The sequence below is a fragment of the Castor canadensis genome, chromosome 6 (genome assembly GCF_047511655.1).
Source record: "Castor canadensis chromosome 6, mCasCan1.hap1v2, whole genome shotgun sequence".
NCBI classification, from domain to species: domain Eukaryota; kingdom Metazoa; phylum Chordata; class Mammalia; order Rodentia; family Castoridae; genus Castor; species Castor canadensis.
The window spans coordinates 16,961,068-16,984,366 of NC_133391.1; the positions used below are offsets into that span (position 1 = coordinate 16,961,068).

The 23,299-nt window shown below is 40.1% G+C and overlaps 1 protein-coding gene across 3 annotated transcripts in view; it reads right to left on the reverse strand.

Annotated features, from left to right (window-relative positions):
• The window catches only part of Tpst1 (tyrosylprotein sulfotransferase 1), a 153,805-nt gene that overhangs the window by 5,598 nt on the left and 124,908 nt on the right, over positions 1 to 23,299 (reverse strand). The window lies entirely within an intron of this gene.

Below are 23,299 nucleotides of genomic sequence, written 5' to 3' on the forward strand. Positions count from 1 at the left end.
TTTGCAAGCTCAAATCCCTGAGTTCAAACCACCCCAGGCCCATCAAAAAAGAAAAAGAAATGAAACTTTTTCGTTACTTAAAAACCATGTTTGCAATACAAGCAAAGTTTAGAAAACAAGTTAAATAACCAATGCTATTTACAGTAACATAACCCGCAGCTGTCCAAGAAGAGACAGAGTAAAAGATGCGTGAGACCTTTATGCAGAAAACTCAAACACTACTGTGATAAACACCCAGACAAATAAAGAGGCACACCCTTTTCAGAGACAAGAAGGCTCAGTGCAATGCTGTCCACTCGACTTAAATTATCCCACTGACAATTCTAGCACACTTGGTTTTGGAGGGGAGAAGGGGAATTTCAAGCTGATTTTAACAGTTATGTGGAAATGTTTAGGACAAACAGACAAGGAAATCTTGACAAGAAAAACATGGTGGGGGGACTTACTCTACCAGACATCTAGAGTTATTTATAGAGCTGCAACCAGACTATATGCTATAGTTAAATACGTAAGCAAAACTAATTAGGAGAGTAAGGCTTGGCACAGGATGGGCATATCAGAAAAATGGAAGGAAGAGAAACGGGTGCTATTTACAGATACTTCATTTACGACAAAGGCGGCATTGCAGGCAATGCCATTAGAGTGGACAAATCAATAAATATGCTCAATGCATATGATGACATACTTTACAGAACTAAAAACATGAACTACTGTTACCCTCTCAATGATGTGGGCAAATCACAGCACATACAGTCTTGATGCGGGTAGTGGTTATGAAGGTGTGCTCATTTTGAGATCATTTATTGAGCTACTCCTGGTGTGATTATATGTATGCATACTTCAGTAACAAAACTCAATGTGCAAATTAAGTCAGTGGTTTAGAGTTAAAAATTTACTGCTTGCTGGGCATGGTGGTTCACCCCTGTAATCCCAGCACTCAGGAGGACGAGGCAGGAGCATTGCCAGTTCAAGGCCAGTCTGAGTTACACAGTGAGACTCTGTCTCTCAAAAAAAAATTACTGCTAAAACGCAGACACACATTTACTATTCACAATAGTAAAAAATGCTTACAAACTATTAATGTTAATAAAGGGTAGAGAAGCATTCCATTAGAAAAAAAATCTGTCAACCACTGAATTTGGTTGATTGTACAAGAACCTTAAGGGTATTTCCTGGGAAAAGAGCCCTGGGTGGCCCCTCAGAGAACAGAGAAACCCTTTAAACAGTGAATGCTAAGCCTCTAATCCTGCCATTCCTCCCTTTTGCTGATTAAAAGATTGCTGATCTACTTGTGTGCCAGGCTGTGTGCCTTGTGAGACCAGGGAATGAGCAGTCATGCTCTTCTGCCGTTTCTAAAGCCTCACCTACCTTCAGGGCCTGGTAGAAGAGCATGGTGTAAGGAGGCTAAATTAAACAGAGGCACAGACTTATGGATAAGCAATTTCCCAGAGGAGCTGCAGCTGGCTAACCTCTCAGAGGCTACCATCCTTTTCCCCTCACCACAAATGTCTCAGGCCCTGGGGGATGGCTAACTGCTTCCAGAGAAATCCATGCCTAGGAACCCTGTTTGCCCCACCTGACACCACAGCCCAGAGACTGTCCAGCTTGCTCAGGTAGGCCCTGAGAGCTGTTCACCAAGCAAGTGCTGATTTCCTACTGTTTGTAGGGTAGGCAGGCACTTCACCCCATGCCAGGCTCAAGCCACTAGGTTGGCTTTTAATTTTTATTTTTTACCAGATTCTAAGTGTCTTTACTTCTCCGAAGTGGCCACATCCCAAGACCCTGCCTGGCTATGTTTGGTAGGTGGCCCAACGGTCCCTGCCTCTGGCACTGGCAACAGTGCAAAGTCTTTACCTTGAGACTTGCTTCTAACAGCCAGAGCATGGCAAAAGTGACAGGATGCTACTTCTGACATTGGGCTACAGACGTCTCATCTTCTGTGTGGAGCACCCCTTCTTGTTGGCTTGCTCTAAGGGAAGTCAGCTGCATGTTGTGAACTGCAAAGGTGTAACAGCTCCAGCTAACAGCCACACAAGTGAGCTACAAGTAGATCCTCTCCCAGTTGGGCCTTGAGGTGACTACAGCCCTGCATGACAGAGCAACTGCAACTCTATGAAAGACCCTGAGTTGGGGCAGAGAGCTAAGCTACACGTGTACTCCTGATCCACAAAAACTGTGAGGTAATACAGGTTTGTTGCCTTAACTGCTAATACGTCTTAGAGGGACTTGGTATACCTCAGCAGACAATCAACCAATCCAGGAATGGAATTATGTTAAACAGATACCTAAAATGCGGAGCAGTCTTAGAATGGAGCAGTTGGTGGGAGCTAGAACTTTAGAATAGTGGGAGAAGACTAAGTTATCCACTGAGTTGCATGTGCTGGACTTTAAAGAGGCTGTCTACGAACGTTTTAAGGAATGTGAGGGACATCTGATTGGAAGATCTTTGTCATGTGGCTCCCCAAAGTTTAGTGACCCAATCTATGTAGATAAGTAGAAAGCAGAAATGTGCCTAGACAGTCCACCTAAAGAAGCTTCTGAGCAAAGTGCTCAAGGACTGACTGCTTTCTTCTTTGTGTTTTTAGTAAGATGCAAGAGAAGAATTTAAGGGAAGGACTGTAAAAAAAAAAAAAGTATTTACAAAAATAGGTGGCAGGCCAGATTTAGCTTGTAGGCTGTGATTTGCCAATCTCTGGTTTAACTAAAAACAATCCCTTCAAAATAAGACTACTGTAATCAACCTCCAGTAATATATATTCATGCCCACACTAGGTACTAAGCACTATATTTGACACTGTAGACTTTAAGGTGTTGCTTGTGCTCAGTATTCTTCATAATAAATATATATTTGTTTGTAGTGCTAGGGATTGAGCCCAGGACCTTGTGCATTCTAGGTAAACACTCTACCAGCCCGTGTATGTTTGTAAACTCCAAAGATTAAAAGGTTAGTCTGACAATCAAAGGTTTGAGTTCAAAATTCACTATAAACTCAAATCTAATTTATTCTCCCCTCTTCTTTCTATAAACTCACTATAAACTCAAATACAATTCTGGCTTCTTTCCTTTCAATTATACTCAAGTACAGAGAACTGGATTAACTGTAATTCTGCATAGAACTGGATTAATTATAATTCTTAGTTCCTGACAGACTTTCATCATTAATCCATGCTTGCCTGTTATTATGTATTTAGTAATATAATTCATTATTGTTAATAATGCAGTGAGCAATCCCCCTTGAGGAATTACGACTTGATAGTTTCACGTGCAGAGAAAACAGTTAACTCCAGCCAGGGAAGATAACACAGGAAGAAATCTAGCTTTTGAAATTTCTTCCTTAATCCCTCTGGGCTTTTGTGGCCCAGTAGAGACTCATTATCCCTAAAACACAAATCCTGTAGAACAGCTGAAAACATGCATGTTTACACATTCTCATTTGACTTTGAATATTTTGGCAACTTTGCAAATCACAGGCTGGGTTCTTGGAAAGTTCAACAGTCTTGTCCTGTCTAGAAACAATGGGATAAATATTACTACTTCTTAAATCAAGAAGAAAAATAATCAGCTCAGAAGCATGACATTCCAGCCCAAAAATATCTTTAATAAAAAGAAATGATTCAGTATAAAGACTATTAAGTGAAGATGGACAGAATGTGGATTAAATTGGGGATGTGGAGCAAGTGTAAAACAAAAAATCCTTCCAATCACAGAAAGCTGCGTGAATGTAAGAAACAGCATTAAGACTTTCATTTCCTGGGCAGTAGACTTAAACAGACATTTCTCAAAACAAGACAACAAATGGCCAGAATGTACATGAAAAAATGCTCACTGTCAGTAATCAAGAGTAATGCAAATCTAAATCATAGTAAGAGCCCAGTGCCAGTGGCTCATGCCTGTAATCCCAGCTACTCAGGAGGCAGAGATCGGGAAGACAGTGGTTCAAAGCCAGCCCCGGAAATAGTTTATGATAACTTATCTCGAAAAAACCCATTGGAAAAAAGACCTGGTGGAGTTGCTCAAGTGGTAGAGTGCCTTTGTAGCAAGCATGAGGACCTGAGTTCAAGCCCCAGTAACACTAAAAAAAAAAAAAAAAAAACACAAATCAATGTAATTTAAATTTTTTTTAAAAAAGAAATGTCATTTGGCCATAGGACACTTATTAGATAGGAATGGAAAGTAATTTCTATTCAAAGGAAATGATACATGTGGTGGTCAATCTTTTTTTTTTTTTTTTTTTGGCAGTACTGGGGTTTGAACTCAGAGCCTCATGCTTGCTAACCAGGCACTCTACCACAGAATCCATGTCTCAAGCCCGTGATGGTCAATCTTGACTGGAATGAGAGATGCCCAGGAGATTAGTAAAGCACACTTCTGTGTGTCTGTGAGGGGTTTCAGAGAGGATTAACTAAGGGGGTCAGGGCTCAGTACCATTCCACAGGCAGAGGGCCTAGATGGAACAAGAGGGGGAATGGGAAGAGCCTGGCAGTGAAAATATTCTGTTCCTTTGGCTTCCTGGCCAGAGTTGAACAGCTCTGTCACCATGACCTTCCAGCAAGAACTGCCTTACCACAGGCTCAGAAGCACGGACCCAGCCTACTACACACTGAAACTGTGAGCCAAAAGAAACCTTTCCTCTCATTTTCTCTGATATTTTGTCACAGCAACAAAAAGTCAAACCAGAACACAACCAAGGTTTCAGAGGCACTGAACAGAATCTGAAAGACAGTTAGTCTACACAAGGGTGGCTGGCAGTAGTTCCTTCTCTCTGATTTACCCTTGAAACATGAAAATCCAGCAGTGCCATCTGTGCGCATGTGGCATTCTAAACGTTCTACTTTTAGGGCAATTATCACACTGAATTACAGCTAATTACATATCCCTCCATCTTATTCATTGGGCCTTTTTTGTTTTGTTTTGCAGTGCTGGGGATGGAAGCCAGCCCTTCATGCATGCTAGGGAAGTATTCTAGCACTGAGCTGCACTCCCAGGCCCTTCACTGGATTTCATAAAGAGAGATGTCTTTATCACATTTTATATCATGGATGGAGAAAATATGAAATATGAAATCTACTTCATCTTCTAGATGGAAAAAGAAATAAATCAATATAAATCAATGACAATAGAGGTTCCCCCCTCTTTTTATTTATTTATTTATTTTTGAGACAGGGTCTTGCTATGAAGCCCAGGCTGGCCTCAAACTTGGGATCCTCCTGACTCAGCCTCCTGTGTGCTGGCATTACAGTTATGTCCCATAATGCCCAACAGTGGTCCCCATTTGTACAGCTGATAGACTGAGAAAAGTTTCTGAGATCACTATTTGATAAAGACATTCCTTCACGTTCATGAAGGAACCAATTGGTGCCTCTCTGGCTCCAGTATTAATTAAGACTTGGATATTAGAAAGCACAGAGTACATTTTCAAAAACTAATAATCATAATCTTTTTTCTTTGCTTGGAATAACATTCTAGAAAAGTAACTTTTTATTTCCTTTGCTCCTTTAAAAAGATGAACATTATGAAAAAAAGAAAGATAGACTAGGACAATCAGATCCCCTAAGAGAAGAAAAGCAACTACAAAGAGAGGGAAATTCTGAACAGGGGCGCCACACTCAGTTAAGATGTTACACGAGGTATATAGATCAAGGAGCCAGAAATCACTATTGGGGCTGAAATAACGATGCTCAAGTTTCTGAGAGCAGAAAGTAAAAGGTGGCTTAATGAGCAGAACTAGTACTCCTGTGTAAAGGAACCCAGCCCTTTGTGCATTTGTCCCGTGACTCTTTACCCCTGGCGGCTGCTCAGGACCTGAGCCCTTTCCTGTATCTGGGTACTGTCTCCCACCTGTGTGAGTCTTGGTGGGTGACAGTCCTGTTTCCCATGTAACAGCTGAAAAGGACTATCACTTACCCCTTTCTCCTATCTCCTTTGGTAGTATTATTACTAATAATTTTAAAGGTGATTTCATTAACTCTTTTAAAATTCAGGGCTATATGCTTGATCAATTTTTCACCTGGGGATGGGTCCTTTTTGGATCTTTTACTCACTTTTAAAAGAGAGCTGTTGTTCACATGTCAAATATTTTCAAAAGGTTCAAACTGGAGAAGCGCCAGGGCTGCATTCTAGGTTAGCAGAAATTTAGGTTTTTATCTGTACTTCTCCACAACTAACCAAGACCCACACGGTAGGGCTGCTCTCATTCTGAGCCTCTCCTTTACTACTTCATGACAGGAAATGTCAGGAGCTGGCACAGTGGCTCAAGTGGTAGAATGCCTGCTTAGCAAGTGTGAGCCCTGAGTTCAAACTCCAATACTGCCAAAAGAAAAAACAGGAGTACGTCTTCATGACCAGCTGTGGCAACCATTCTTAGACTGGACACCAAAAGCACTAGTAACAAAAGACAGAACGAGATTAGTTGCACAGAGATATAGTACATCAACATTAAAAGAGCCCCCTACAAACAATGTCCACATAGCCTTGTGCTTACAGTGTGACACAAAGTGACAAAATGAAACACTTCTGCTAAATGTGATCTCCAGCGCCTTCCTCATCATTTGAGCAAGGGGCGACACACATGAGGACTGTGGAGTGGCTCTAGTAAGGCTACAACACTAGAAAAACCTTATTCTATCATTCAAGTTTTGATTAGGTGATTAAGAGCCCATGCTCTGGATGGGGTGCTCCAGGGTGTGGGGATGAGTATGTGGTTCGGTGTCTTGGTCATCTCACCATCTTACTCTTACTAGAGTGGTAAGCACTAAGCCAACTTTTAATGACCGTGTCTTGCCAGTGACTGGGTACCAGCACCTGCTCCATCTTTCTCAGACCCCTCTGTAAGATTCACTTACACAATGTTTACAAAGAGGCAAAACCAGGTCTGCAATGGCAGAATTCAGGACAGAGGTTATCTTTGGAGGAGGGAATTATTTGGCAGGGCAGAAAGGGAAGTCTGGGGTACTTTTAAGATTTCCTTGGGAAGAGTGAGAGGCATTTCTGGGTTGACAAGTGGTGAGACACGGAAAGGAACTGACAGTGGGCTACACAATCTACAGAAGGGCCCAGGCAAGACACAGCCCCAACCACATGCCTCCCGTGACTACTTCCTCCAGGCAGGTCCTACCTCTTAAAGTTTCCAGTGCCACCAGCACTGGAACCTTCTGAAACAGTGCCACCAGCTGGGGACCAAGCCTTCACCACAGGGCCTATGGGGGACATTTCATAGTCACACAACAGCAGTGTCTGTGTCTCTCAGGAAGGAAGCACAACTGGCTGATGAGCAACATCTGGGATCTGTTCAGCTGCTGAAACACCTCAGATCAACGGGGGATGTTTAAAAGTTGCCACAAAATACAAATGCTCAAAACATAACCAAAGAACAAAAGAATATTTAAGAAGAACATAAATTTTAAAATTAAAATACACTGGATAGGGGAAAAGAGGGTATGGGAGGAACAAGATGATTGATTAGAGGTGCCTCGCAGCCTTCTCACCATAACACAGACCGACCAACAAAAGCACAAATTGATGAATGGATTACACCCACTTACAAAGCTTCTGCATAGCAAAGGAAACAGCCAACAGTTCCAAGGGACTACCTACAGAAAATGTGGGAGATGTTTGCAACTACTCATCTCACAAGGTGAATATTAATTCCAAGAACATATAAGGAACACATTCAAGTAAAAGAAAAAGATTCAGCTGATTAAAAACTAGGTGAATAATCTGAACAGACATTTCTTAAGAGGGTACACAAATAGCCAAGTATGTGAAAAATATTCACATCATTAGTGACTAGGGAAATGTGAATCAAAGCCATAACAAGATATCTGGCCCCAGTTAGGGAGTACAATGAAAACAAAATGCTAAAGAAGATGCAGAGAAAGGGAACACCTCTGTACTGCTGGTGTGGAATGTAAATGAACACAGCCATTATGGAAAACAGGTTGGTTCCTCAAAAACAAAAACAAAAACAAAAAAAAAACCCAAGAAATAGAGCTACCTTTGATCCAGCAATCCCACTACTAGGTATATATGCAAAGGAACTGAAATAAATAAATCAATGAGAAACTGCACCCTGCTTGCTGCGTACTGCAGCACTATCCACAGCCCAAACAGAATTAACCTAAGTGTCCAGTGACAGATGAACGGATAAAGACAAGGCGGTAAATATACCCAGTGGGATATTATTCAGCCATAAAAAAGAATGAAATTGAATCATTTGCAGCAACTTGGATGGAACTGTACGATATCGTATGAGGTAAAATAAGGCAGGCACAGAAAGAAAGACAAATATTTTATGGTCTAACTTATTTGTGAAGCTAAGAAGTTATCTCAAAGAAGTATAGAATAGTGGTTTTCAAAGCTTGGGAAGGGTGTATAGGAGGGAGGAGAGTAAAAGGGTTTAGGATTACAGCTGGACAGGAGAAATAACCTTTTTCTACAGCATGGTGGGCTAACTGTGGTTGATAGCAATTTACTGATATTTCAAAACAGCTAGAAGAAAACAGCTGAATGTTCTCAACACAGAACTTCTGAGGTGATGGCTACGCTAATTACCCTGATGTGATCATAACACATCAGATACTTGTATTTCAGTGTCACACTGTATGCCATAAATATGAACAATGATGATGTGTTGATTAAAAATAAAAATATATTTTAAAAGGACACTGGATACATTAACATGCACACTAGTAATAAATGAAGGGAGAATGTGTGAATTAGAGAGTGAAAGTATGAGAATTATCACAACATAGTAGATTAAGATGGTAAGTCAGAAAACATGAAAGAGCTGTCAAGATATTTGGAAGACAGAACGAGACATTTTAATGTTAAATTAAAATGATCAAATATTTCATACACATATGAAAAGAGAATAATGAACCAGTTAAAATGTTAAAAAGGATGTAGAGGGAGTAGATTTGATCAAGCTACATTACATGCAGGTACAGAATTTTCACAATGAAACTCTTTGCACAATCAATGTACTCCAACTGAAAGAGAAAAAAAATGTGTAATTACTTGGAACCCAAAAAGGCAGCATGAAGAGAATGGAGGAGAGGCAATATTCAATGAGAAATGATTGAGAATTTTGTGTAACGAATAAAATACAAAAATTCACCTAGAATAGATACACAAAGCAAAGTAAATTTAAAAAAAGTCATAGTTAGATATATTGTCATAAAACGTCAAAATACAAAGACATAAAGACCTTAAAAACAGAGAGGCTAGGCATAATGGCTCATGATTGTAATCTGAATTACTCAGGAGACTAAGGCAGGAAGATGGTGAGTTCAAGGCCAGCCTGAGGTATATGAGACTCCTTTCAAAAGGAGAGGGAAACCGGGTGCCAGTGGCTCACGCCTATAATCCTAGCTACTCAGGAGGCAGAGATCAGGAGGATTGGGGTTCCAAACCAGCCTAGGCAAATAGTTCGAGGGACCCTATCTTGAAGACACCAATACAAAAAAGGGCTGGGGAGAGGCTCAAGTGTTAGAATGCCTGCCTAGCAAGTGTGAGGCCCTGAGTTCAAACCCCAGTGTCGCTAAAAAAAAGAGAGAAATGGAGGGAGGGAAGGGGAGAGAGAGAGAAATAGAAAGAAATCATCTTCAAAGGAATGGCAACTAGGCTGACAGCAAGTGCTGACAGAGATTGCTATACACCTAGTACAGTCAACAAAAGAATCTTTCAAGAGTTAGAAACATGCCCATATATGCAAAAATCTAAGTCTACCATCAATAAAACCTCTAATATATGTACCTTAAAGGAAAAAAAAAAAAAAGGAAAAGGAAACCAACCTGGGAAAAGTTGATACTAGATGTCAGAAGTTACTGTTAGCAAGGGGAGTGGCAAATGTGTACATCAGTGTGAATGTCGTTCCAATAAAACAACAGTGATGAGAATACCTAGCATATGGGTTGAGAAGAATTCAAATATCCAATGGTAACAGCATAAACATTAAACTGTGTGGCAATTTAAAACACTGAATAGTGACTTTATCAAAAAAAGTTGAGCAATTTTTATTTAAAATTTATTTAAAGTTTACTTACACTAAATATGTGTAACTTCTTTTTTTTTTTTTTTTTTGGTGGTACTGGGGTTTGAATTCAGGGCCTCACACTTGCTAGAGAGGTGCTCTACCACTTGAGCCATCCTATCATCATAACTTCTAAAATGGTAATGGGGAAGACAGAATTTTAAAAATCAGGCAAAAAAAAAAAAAAAACAAGCAAGGCAGCCAAAATATAAAAGAAATTCGAAAGATAAAAAGCATTTGAAAACATGGTTTTAAAAACAAGCATAAGCCGGGCACTGGTGGCTCGCACCTGTAATCCTAGCTACTTGGAAGGTTGAGATCAGGTTGGAGGCCAGCCCAGTTAAACAGTTCACAAGACCCCATCTCTAAAATAACCAGAGCAAAATGAACTGGAGGTGTGGCTCAAGCAGTAGAGCACCTGCTTTGCAAGAACAAAAGCCCTGAGTTCAAACTTCAGTCCCACAAAAAATAAAAGCAAACAAAAAAAGAAGCATAGCAGGTCTGTGATCCCAATAAACGCAAAAGCCCTACGGTTATAAAAAAAAAAGATGGGTAAGATTAGATTAACTAAAATTCTAGCTATACACTATCTATTAAACAAATCATTAAAACAAAGACTTGAATAGGCTCAAATTTACAAAATAGAAAAAGATATACTAGGAAATTACAACCAAAAGGAAGCTGGGATAGCTATACCTGTATCAAATAAAAGTGTTTTTGTTGTTGTTGTTTTCAGTACTTGGTTCACTCAGGGCCTCACATTTGCTAGGCAGGCAGTCTACAACTTGAGCCACATCTCCAGCCCCTTTTTGTTGGTTAGTTTTGAAGTAGGCTGTCGCTTTATGCTCAGGCTAATCTGGATATGATCCTAACATCGGTGCTTCCCTGAATAGCTGAGGGTACCACTATACCCAGCCATTTGTCAAGATGGGGGTCTCTAGAACTTTTTGCCCTGGCTGACCTTGAATTGTTCTCTACCTCCCAAGTAGCTAGAATTACAGGTATGAGCCACTGTGCCTGGCTTAAAATAGTTTTATATAGTGTTGCCAAATTTAGAAAAAAACAAAACATAGGACTCCCAGTTAAAATTGATTTTAAGACAATGAATAATTTTTGCAAAATCTGAAATATACCTATACTAAAAAATTATTCACTTCTTAGTTGAAATTCATATTTTTTATTATTCATTTATTCACATTGCATACACTGTTTGAGTCATTTCTCCCCCCGCCCCTCTCCTCCAGAAATTCATATTTAATATAACATCCTATATTTTATCTGGCAGCCCTACTTTAAGACAGAAAAAAAGTATTTTTAGTGATAAAGAGATGACAGAATGTTCCATTTGCCAGGAAACTAATGATTGTAAACTTGTAGCTTTCAGTAAAATAGCCTTAGATAAAGCAAAATTTGACAACTTCAGAGAAAAATGCACAAATTTATCCACTAAAGTGGCAAATTTCAATACTGTTCTTTCAATTATTTCTAGATCAAGGAAACAAACTATTAGTATGTATTTAAAAAGTATGTAATTGTCAAGCTTGATTTAGGGGATGAAAATACAACTCAGTACCCAATAATTAGTGAGTGCACTTTCTTCTCAAAAAAACAATCAGTTCCTCATTACTGAACAAGCTAATACAACAGTTTAAAGAATTAGCCTCATTTGCTCATATTCTCTGACCATACTGTAATCAGTTAGAAATGAACAAAAATATATAATTTAAAAACATTTATAACCACATAAAAACATTTTTTTAAAAAGCAAAAAATTGTAAGTACATTAAAAACATTCATAACCACATTTTATCTAAATGATTTATGGGAAGAATAAATCCAAATGCATATTAAAAATATACAGAGGTAAGCAATGAGATTGTTTTACAAATTGTGTAGTAAAATAAGAATTTTAAAAACCACTTAGTCATTCTTTCCTGGTTGAAGTTTAGAACCATCTTAACCCTTTACCCCTCTCCAAACTCCATTAGATGACTAGAATTGGGTAGACATGATAGATTTATGGAGCAAGAACCAAGATGTTTACAGCATTCACAGTTCCATCTGAAAACAGGATCTATGCGCTTCTACATGTGGAGTGCATTACTGTTTTCTAAGTTCTTACTCATCAGAGGTCTTTTCATGTCACATGAATGAGATCCTAGCTAGTGTGCTGGTTATGTTGCCACTTGCCTCTCCCTCCCCAATGTCTCGGTGCCAAGGGCTCCATCAGCCAGACTTCCTTGCCTTGCAGTTGCCAGCGGGCAGTGTGAGCAGAAGGGGAAGCACTGAGTAGGGCCATGTGAGGACACTCAACAATGGGAGGTCTTCTGAGAAACATGTCACTAGATGGACAGTAAGCGCCATGGCACCAATGACTGAAACACCCATTATGAATCCCCTGCTCCCTCTCTTCCTTGCCTCTGTGCTGCCAGTGCTGTCTTCCTCTACCCCAGTGCCTGCGGTACTTCCTCTTCTAGGACTGCAGGCCTCACTGTGTTCCTCCCTGTCTTTGCCTCTGCAAGCCTAACGGTGGCAATGGCTTCCCAAGGTTGCTAGATCCTGTGCTTCCTCACTGAGTCCCTTCACCATGGACATGGCTCAGCACACCACCCCTTCAATGAAATCCCTCCACCTAAGTTCTATGGTAGGTATCATTCATTTCCTGTCACTACCATAAAAGATGCAATGAATGTCTGAGTTTGGTGACAATAATCCCTCCCTGTTAAAACAGCAGGACATGGAGAGAGCAATAGAATTGGAAAAAACAGCACTTTGGAACTGTGATCTGTGATTATAAAAGACCGGTGTGGGCCAGGATCACCAGTGGATACTCAATCTAGATTGGTTAAGGCTGGGGAAGAGCAAGATACTTGCACAGTCTGCTGACTGATTTTTAATAGAAAGGCAGAAATGAATTAAGTGGAGGCATTGGAAGAACACTGCTACCAATACATCAAAGTTGACATCTCAGTGTGACATTGTCTATGGCATGCCTTCAGAAGAACTGATTTGAGAATGGAATCACCCCATTTACCTAGCATAATGGCTGAGTATAATCATGAGGAAATATTGACAAATCCATAATGAGGAATACAATATAACTGGCCTGCATTCCTCAAAAAATGTCACTTTTTTGTCATGAAAGATAGAGAACACATGAGCAACTGTTACAGACTAAAGGAAACTAAAGCAATAAGGAGCTGAACACAGTATCTGACCTCAGGCTGGACGCTGGTGGGGAAGAAAAGGCTAGCTAGGAAGTATATTATTGAGCAGCCGACAACACTGAAATAAAGACTATGAATTAGATAAAACTCTTATGTGAATTTGATAACAGTACTGTACTTATGTAAGAAAATACTCCTATTCTTAGGAAATATCACTGAAGTAACGTAAGGCAAATTTGCTTGGTGTGGTGGTACATGCCTATAATCCCAGCACTCAGGATGCTAGGGCAGAAGGATAGCTAGTTAAAAGCCAGCCCGGACTACAAGGTATGACCCTGTCTCAAAAAACCCTAAGTAAATAAATTGCCACCTATTCCCAGATAATATTAAGAAAACACTACCTTCAGGTTAAAACCACAGCTGTACTTTCTAACATTCAGTGCTGCAAAAGAGAATTTTGCAAGCATTATCATTTCTATTCCTTTGTTGACAACCCATTTTTTTGTGCCTTGGTATGTGTAGTTTTTTTTTTCCCCAGGATCCTTGAAATTTAAAAAATATTACCAAAATATATCTAGGTAGAGACTTTTTCGAAACATTCTTTGGCCCTTTATTCTGCAGGTGCTTTCCAGCCCTGGAAAGTTTTCCCCAAGGATGCCTCTGACTAATGCTTTTATTCCAGTCTGTTTTCTTCTCTGCAGGTGTCTACTATTCTCAGCTGTGCAACCTGCCTCTCACTTATCACCTTCACTTCTGTCCTTATGCTGTGCACTCTGGAGGAACATGAAGTATGTTTCCTATGTCATTCGTTCCATCCTTTTTATAGTTTGCTCCTTCCACTACAGACAGGTTGTATACTTGGGGCTATGGTTTGAGAGTTGGACACAGAAAGAGGGAGGTATCAGGGTTGGGACTTTCAACACATGAGCTAACAGCTATAGCTTCTGATTTTCTATTCAGGGAAACCCCTCCAAATCTGTAGTAATGGCATGTAGTAAAGGTGAGCCAAGTCCTGCTCTATCTTTTTGGCAACCATACAAGATCTCTGGGTAAAGAGGAGTCAATGGGACTACAGGCATGGCTCAAGTGGTATGGTGCCTGCCTAGGAAGTACAAGGCCCTGAATTCGAACCCCAGTACTACCAAAAAGAACAGAGATGAGTCAAAGTCCTGTTCTGTCCTCTTGGTGGCCATACAGGATCTCTGGGTAAAGGTGAGTCAAGTCCTGTACTTCCTCTCTAGTCATATGTGATCTTTGGGTTTAACTGAGATCCATAATACAACCAATGATAAACTTAGTGAAAACATTTCCCACTCTTTAGTACAGAGTTTTCTCATATCATTCATTCATTCATTTATTTATTTATACTGGCCCCACACTTGCCAGACAAATACTCTTGTACTTGAGCTACAATCCTAGCCTCCTTATCTTTATTTTATAATGGTTTTTAAAAATTAGGTTATCTTTAGGGAATTTAAAAAAATAATCAGGAGAAGCTATTTCAGATGCTGGGAATCAGAAACCAAGTTAACCTCGAGTATATTTTTCTATACTGTCTCCTGGATAAGAGTACAGGGTAGAGAAGAAAATATAACTTCTAGTTATACTGGTTTACTATACTCCCATTTACAGACACTGGGTTTTCTAAGAGTTGGGCCTTATTCAAATAGTTTTGAATGTTCAGAGTAGGTTGTATGTTGATATAAAGGAAATGATTTCCTTCTTTAAAATTCCAAGGAAAACTGTAAATAGCTACCTAACTAAATTTTCTGCACGTGTTCTCAGTGCCAAGAGAATATGAGAAAGAGTTGACTTATAAGGGTGAGCCAGAAGATTCACACTCAGGCCTTACCACAGACTTTTAGACTGGCCCTATGCACAAATTCTTGGATTTGTAACAGTTTTTATCCCTTTAAAACACAGCAGGCACAGTGACATGAGCCTGTGGTCCCAGAACATGGGAGGCTAAGATGGGAGGATTGCCTGAGTTCAGGAATTCAAGACCAGTCTGGGCATCCCAGTGAAACCAACAAAAAACTCACAGTTTAAAAGTTGATAAAACTTTCTATCAGCTTATTGTTACCTCATCTTTTCAATGTCATGTCTCCCCTCTCTGATTACCTATATTTTCTTCCTGCATCTTCTGCAGCACCTGGAAGGTGCTGTGCCCAAAGGTCAGTGTTTAGCAATCACCCATTTCATAATCAAAGCCTTAAAATGCTGCATCCTAACAAAACTCAAGTATTCTCAGAGATGATAAAATGTGTTATTCCAAACTTCCTATGTGTTCTTTATGGAATGCCTGCTTTTAAAGTAAGGGAAAATGCTGGAACAAGAAAAAAATCCTGTCAAGTTAAGGAAGTGAATTTAACCTTAGAGTTGTATGAAGGATTATGAAAAGTATTTATCTAGTACAAGTACAATTACAACTGAGAAGAAATAAAGGAAATGAGAAAAAGCTAAAGAAGTCAATCACACTTTAAATTCACCTCATATTAGCTGGAATCATCCATAGGCCAGACCCAATTAAAGCAATGCAGTCAAAAAGGGAAACATTTGCTGACTATGGACGAGGGCCCATCACTTAACTGTGGCAAGGGCCGGCAGAGCAGAAGATGCCCACCATGGGCAGCTGGAACCTGGACTTCAAGCACAGGCACTCTCTCTGATTGTCTTGGCTGTGCTGTCCTGAGGGTTCAGTTGTATTCCCCACATACACGGGAGACATGGCCCATTTGCACCACCCACTGATTTCAAAAGAAAGGGCTTTGCTGTTGAGGAAGAAATCTTCAGCAAAATGGTAACTTCATTTATTGCCTATAGTCACATACCCATAAGGGCAGAGAGTAAGCCTAGAGTAAACAAGTAACTGCTCCAACAGAGGAAGTGGAAATGGTGGATAGTGTCCCAGAACACAGGAGTGTATGAATGGATAAAAGACACAGGAAAAGAAGTGGTAAATTGAAAGATATAATTCCCACCCTAAGCCCTGGACATGGTACAGAAAGCTAACAGGAATGTCCTGCAAGGATCCCATGTCACTTACAGCCACTGGATCAAGATTTCTGAAAAACACACAAGGCAGAGGTAGGAGGATCATGGTTTGAGGCTGACCTTAGGTCAAAAATGTGAGTCCTTATCTGAAAAATAGCAAAAAAGGACTGGGGCCTGGTAAAAGGACCTAAGTCTAAGTCAATACTGAAATAAAAAAAGAAAAGAAACCTGGCCAGGTTGGGCGAAGGCCCTGAATTCAAACAAAAATACTGCAAAAATAATGATAATTTTTTAAAAACTTAAAAAGAACAAGGTTGGAAGAGTGTATGAATAAACTTGTCCTACTTGGATAGGACAAAGTATGAGAATTTCTTTACTCCTCTTTTAAACAAAATGTCCAGCATACAATAAAAATTTGCAGACCTCTGACAGCACTTCCCCAGCTCCCCCATGTTTGTGTAAGCCTTACGAAGCTAATAATTAACCATCAATAACCACCTGCTTACTGTTTACTAATATTAACATATTAAACCTCTCATGTCTGATACTTGCAGTAAGTCAGTCTTTCCTTGACTGGCCCCAGACTAGTACTGCCATGCCCTCCAGAGGCTGACCTCTGGGTTATGGGACATTTCTCAGGTAGAACCCCACATGTTATCCACGAGAGCCTCATATCAGAATATAGTTTTTACGGTTATAGAAATATTCTCTTCCTATGTCTAAAGTTTATTTGGCCAGTAATAATTATTTTTAGTCAACATATATGCTATGGTTTGGATCATGAATGTCCCCTCCCAGAGACCCATGTATTAAAGGCTTGGTCTCCAGAGGGTGCTATTGGGAGGTGGTGCTTTAGGAGATGAAGCCTCCTGGGAGGTCCTTAAATCATGAGGGAGGGGGGATGCCTTTGAAAGGGATTGTGGGACCCTGGCCTCTTCCTTTTTTTTTTTTTTTTGCATCCCTGGGTGCTACTTCCTTTTTCTGGTGTCTATTTGTTTGAGTCAGGGTCTGCTCAGCCCAGGCTGGCCCTGCACTTACCATTCTCCCACATCAGTTTCCAGAGTGCCAGGATTACAACAAGCATGCACTACCACACCCAGGTCGTCCTCATTCTCTTTGGGTTTTTTTTTTTTTCCTTCCTGGCAGTTTTGCTCTGCCACATGCCTCCTGTGATTGCTCCCCTACCAGAGGCCTAGCAGCAAGGGGACCAAAAATCTTGGACTGGAACCTCCAAAACTGTGAGCCAAAATAAACCTGTCTACTTTATAAGTTAATTATCTCAGGTATTTTGTCAGAGTGATGAAAAGCTGACTGACACAATCTATTACTTTGTCAATATTAAATTTGGTGCTCAGGTTACAAAATGCTAATGATAAAGGCCTTTTTTCTTGAAATTTTAGGTCATTTATTTATTTATTTTAATAAATATACACCTCTTTTAAAAAATAAATATGGTAAAATATAAATATGAGACCTTCCACAGCCTTACTTTTGAAGTTACCCTACTCTGGACAAGGGCTGCATGGTGCCCTTCTTGTCTTCTGTATGGCAGAGATCAACACTTTAAATTGAATCTATAGCAGCACTTTGACACACACTAACATCCTCAGGTGAAGGCATGTATGGCAAAGTAGAAAATCCTAAGTTTTAAGGTATTAGCAACATACAATATGTATAAGTGCAAGAATAAAAACAGGTACAAAGTGTAGTAAAAGGACCTGTGGCATAGAAAGTGTATCATTTGAGCTGAGCTTTAAGAGATGAAGTTGTAAGATGAAGAGGAAGAGAAGCAGGACAATCAAGGCAGAAGGAAAAACAAGGTACAAAAGCATGGAGAAGTAAGAACTACTATGAGGATGAAAGACAGGGAGTGTGATATGGAAGGAGGAACAAAAAGGGATGAGGCTGAAAAGGAAAGCAGAAGGCAAAGAGTCTCAATGGCATACTAAGGAGTTCCACTTTGCTTGGAATGCAAGACTCAAAAGATGACTGCTCTCATCAGAACACAAACATACCTAAAGTAAATAATAAAGTAAGCTGCATATTTTTCTTTAGTCATCAAAGAGCAATTGATATGAAGAAGTCCAACTGAGTTAAATTCCAGAAGAGGATGAGTCCTTAATTAGGTGAGCAATAAAAAACCTTGAACCAAGTTCCGGTCTTGGTACAGGTGAGTGGAAAAGTAGGTCTATGCTAGGTGAACAGTTTGCTGAGATGAAAAGTCAGACTTGCATTAACAATGTAGATGCCCTGGGTGTAAAGATAAGCCTCCCCAGCTGATAGCTGTCCCTCAAGGGTACTTGGCTGAGTTGGAAGTGGTAGGAGCAGAGCTGGGAAGTAGGGACAACTCCCAATGGAGTGTGATGCTGAGGTCCCAAGGTGGCCCTGCTGCAGCTGCATTCCAAGAATGGAATAGTGAATTGAACCTTCAATACAACTTCCTTCCAGCTGAATTCCTGATGAAATCAAAGATGGCTCCTTATCCATACAACACACGGGAATCTGGGAACTGGCTAAAGGTCAAAGCTCCATTATCTCATTTGAATACAGAGGTAAGTCGAAATGAGAAGCCTCGGTTCAGTCACAGCCTCGGTTCAGCTCATCGTGAGCGCTGGTTGAATGATCTGATCATCCTAGCTACTTGAAGAAGGAAAAAACCATGTTCTCTCTCTGGGAAGAATAAAACAAAAATATTATTTAGTTCATTTGCTATTTTACTTTTATAGGGACGATTCTATGTGAAAACAAAACTTCTAAGACATGTGAGGAAGCAAATAGTTATAAACCATAATTAAGGAAAAAAGTCATTAGAGACCCATGAATGAAGACTTTAGAAGAATTTAGATAGATGAACAGAATGCGAGAAGAGAGGAAGGATTCCAACAGAGAAATGGAAGATCATGAAGTGGAAAATAAATGGTCTGACGTGAAGAAGTCACCGTATGGCTTAATAGCAAATGGAAAAAGACAGGATCAATGAATTCAAAGATTGGCGAATTAAAAACTTTAGTCAAAGCTGAGGCAGCAGAAGAAATAACCAGTCAATTTGGTAAATCACTGTCAAAACTGCTGAAAACCAGACATGAAGGGAAAAATCTTGTAGCAGTCAAGGAAAAACAAATAAATAAACCAACTATTATGTTCATAAGGATGTCAGCTGACTTGCCATCAGAAACAATGGAAGCTAAGAAGCTAAAAGTGAGGCAGGCTGGGCCAGACCACCCTCACCTGGCTGGGAACTCCCATGCCCCTCCCCACTCGTTCATTATAGGGTGGGAACTTCCTGGCCCTGCCCTCTCATGGGGTAGGGTAGGTTTTAAAGGCACATGAAGAAGAAAAGCTCGCTCTCTCTGCCTGAGGACTCCACCTGCACCTACCATTTGTGCCCACCGTGCCCCCTTCTTCTTCTTCCCTTTCCTCACCTGGCAGAACAGGTAACTCCCTTTTCTCAGTAAAGCTATCCTGCCTCTCCCCATCCACGTGCTCCGCTTGGATTCTTCCATTTGGAGCACAAAAACCAGAATCTTCTGATCACAGACTGCACCAGTGCCATTAACAAAAGCAACAAACAAAACCCTGCCTAACTAGAACTCTATGTCCAGCAAAAACATTATCAAATGAAGGAAAAAAGGACATTTCATCTAACCCCTACTTTGAAATGTTCAAACATGAAGAATGAGTGGTCAGCACACCCTCACAATAGACATATTAAAGGAAGCTCATCAGGCTGAAGAGAAAAGGTGCCAGATGGACTCTTTAGGAAAAAAACTGAAATACCATTTGTGGCCCACAAGGTATAAAATATTTACTAATTGGCTTTTTACAGAAAAAGCTTATAGCCCTTGTTCTAGAGCAACCATAATAAACAAAAACAAAGAAGTATGGCTAACAAGAGTACAGCCTATAGGGAGATAAAACGAGATACTAAAAAATAATACATTAACCCAAAAGAAGGCAGGAAAAGAGAAACAAAAACAGATGGTCCAAATAAAAACAAACAGCAACACACTAGATTTAAGCCCAATCAGATGAGTAATTACACCAAATGTCATGAATTAAATACTTCACTAAAATGCAGAGACTGTTAAAACTGGATTAACAACACCAGCAGTGATATCTGTTCACAAGCAACACTTTAAATACAAAATTGTGGATTAAAGGTTAAAGCATGGGAGAGAAAACCACGTACATGAGGTTCACATAAAAATACTGTTGTGGCTATTTTCATATCAGACACAGTAGGCTTCCAGAGAGCAGTCAACAGGAATGAAAAGGTATTATAATGACAAAGGAGCTAATCCTTCAGGAAGATCTAAATGGGCACATTCCTAATAACATAGATTTAAAAATCATGAAACAAAATTGATAGAAATTTAAAGAAAAAGGCTGCCCTCATATAACTTTTTCCCAAATGTATAAAGCCAGAACAAAACCCAAGTAAAATTAGATCAAGTCATACTATGCAACAACTTGGCCCAACTGGTATTTGCAGAACCCCACAATTGCAGAACATGTCTTTTTACAAGTGACTATGAGATCATGTGCTGGCCATAAAGCACTTTCAATACATTTCAAAGCCTGTTCTCTGACCATAATGGAATTAAGCTTAAAAATCAACATAAAAAGATCACTAGAATGGGGCTGACAGAGTGGCTCAAGCGGTAGAGTGCCTGCCCAGTAAGTGTGAGGCCTTGAGTTCAAACCCCAGTGCTGCCAAATTAATTAATTAGGAAAAAAGATAACTGGAAAAATCTCCAAATATTGAAAAGTAAATGCCATTCTACGAAGTTTGGGCTTCACACTGTATCAAGAGAGGAGTTATTCAAGAAGAGTCACGTGTAAACTGCAATGCTCTAGGGTATCCTAACTTGGATGATTGGGTAAATAGGGATGCTGTATATGGGGTTAGGAAAAGCAGTTCTTGCTTGGAATAGGAACCTGAAAACAAAGCGTGTGATCCACACTCCACCTTTAATGCAAGTACTTCACTTCAGCTGTTGTAGCTTCTTACTGGGCAGTACAGGGATATAACCCAATCATTCTCCTCACTCGCTCCAGGTTACTCCCTGCCTGCTACCTGCATTTTCCCTTGGCAACTACTTTCTCTTTCTCAGTAAGGTCTACTCAGGTTTTCATCTACACATTCCATTCATACTTGCATCTGCTTTCAGCTCACTGGAGTTGTTTATGTTTGGCTATTTTATTTATTTATTTATTTTTTTGTGGTGCTTGTTAGGTCCCTGGCATTCTTGGGGCAGGCTGAGGGTCCCGAGGCTAACACCAAAACCAGACCCCCCGATTTATGACTGCTTGCAAAACTCTCCTGCTTGTTTCCCTGCTTGCAAAACCGCAGGAAATTCCCATTTCTCAACTAGCTATGCATGTCCCATTCCATCTGGTGATCACAAATAAATGGAGGCCAACAGCCCGGCTGTTCTCTGGAACACTCTCCCTCCCTGCTGTGTGGCCCCTCCTATAAAGCCCACTACCCATTCCAGCCAAGCTGCTGCACTCTGAACCCGAGAGGGGCAACCCAGCAGTTCCTTATAGTGCTGAGGATGAAACCCAGGGGCTCAGGCATGCTAGACAAGAGCTCTACTCCTGAGCTGTATTCCCAGCCCCCACTCAAATTTAGCAATTGTTTTTAACCTTGACCTGTGTGTCAAATTTAGCAATTGTTTTTAAATTTGACCTGTGTGTTCTGATTCATATCTACTCTCTGGCTCACAGACACTATAAGCACAGATAATCACAGCCTTGTTCACACCCTACTCTGGATTCCTGCTCAGTTTGGTGAACAATTCCATCTAGCTTCTGCCTAGCAGGGAACAAAGCTGGACAGTAAGTTTGATTTGGGGCATTTGATTTAAGGTTCTCAGAAGCAGTGGTAGAGATATATAAAAGCAGTTGGAAATAATGAGCCTTGACTCAGGAAAGAGATCTAAGCAGAAATACAGAGTTATGATCATGCACAAATGGGCTGCAATCAAAGACAAATGAGTGGTGAGCTTGATCAAGGACACTATAAAAGGCCTTAATCTGAAGGGCTTCAGGGGTATCTGTGAATCCACTGAAATTGTGAGTAGAATTCTGTATATGTTGCCATATTTCTGAGGTAGAGATTCACAGGTTTCATCAGCTTCTCAAATAAGTTCCTAAATCTCAAAGGCTGAGATATCACCTGGAGGGTACTAATTACCAAAATGTGCTCCAATTTTGGGATTAGAGACTATGGTGGAAAAGGGTATGGAATCTGTTAGTGTTTCACTTCCAGTTTACCATATGAGTCACAGCAGCCCTGAACACATGATTTTCTGTTTAGACTTGGGCAATATGTCCCTAAAATGTGCTGACTCAGACATCATTACTATGGGACTCCTTAGAACTGTATTAAAACCAGCATTTTTAGTTCTAGATGTTGAGATTCCAAATTCCCAGTCAAAATGTGATTTTTCTCCTACTCTCACCCCAAAAATAAGGGAATAATTTCCCTAGCCATGCTCTCTCTCTGCAATCCATCTCTGATAGAGATCTCTTTGCAAGCATTACTTTATAAAACTTCATCATCAATAATTCTGGGTGTTTCAGCATCAAAGTAAAGTTACTACAGGCAGAAAAGCTTCCAAGATACATACGGTTTTGTTTGTAGTAGACCTATTCCATAAGAAGGCCTATGAAACTCCAATTCAAAAAACACCACCAGCTGGTATGCATTACTACAAAGGGCTCAAGAATGGAATTATAGTTCACATTTTACCTTTTCTTCCTCAAAATTATTTGTCACTTTAGAGATGGCAGAGACAAAAGAAAAAAGAAAGATTTTCTTCTTAGTGTGCACTTGAAACCCTTTCAAAAGCCACAGTGTGTATGAAACAAATTCTTTTAGTCACATGGATTCAACCACAGCATTCATCCCAACCTACCACTAGAGAAAGCCAAGAATAATCTAGCCAAGCCAACTTGTATGTAGGACAAGTATAATGTCTCCTGTCCTGCGAAACCTCAAAACATCATTTACAGAAGGACCTGGTCTATAGAAGCCCTTTCAGCATTGTGCAGAAGAGAAAGCTATGGATTAGCAATTGCAAAGCTGTTGTTGAGGACTGCT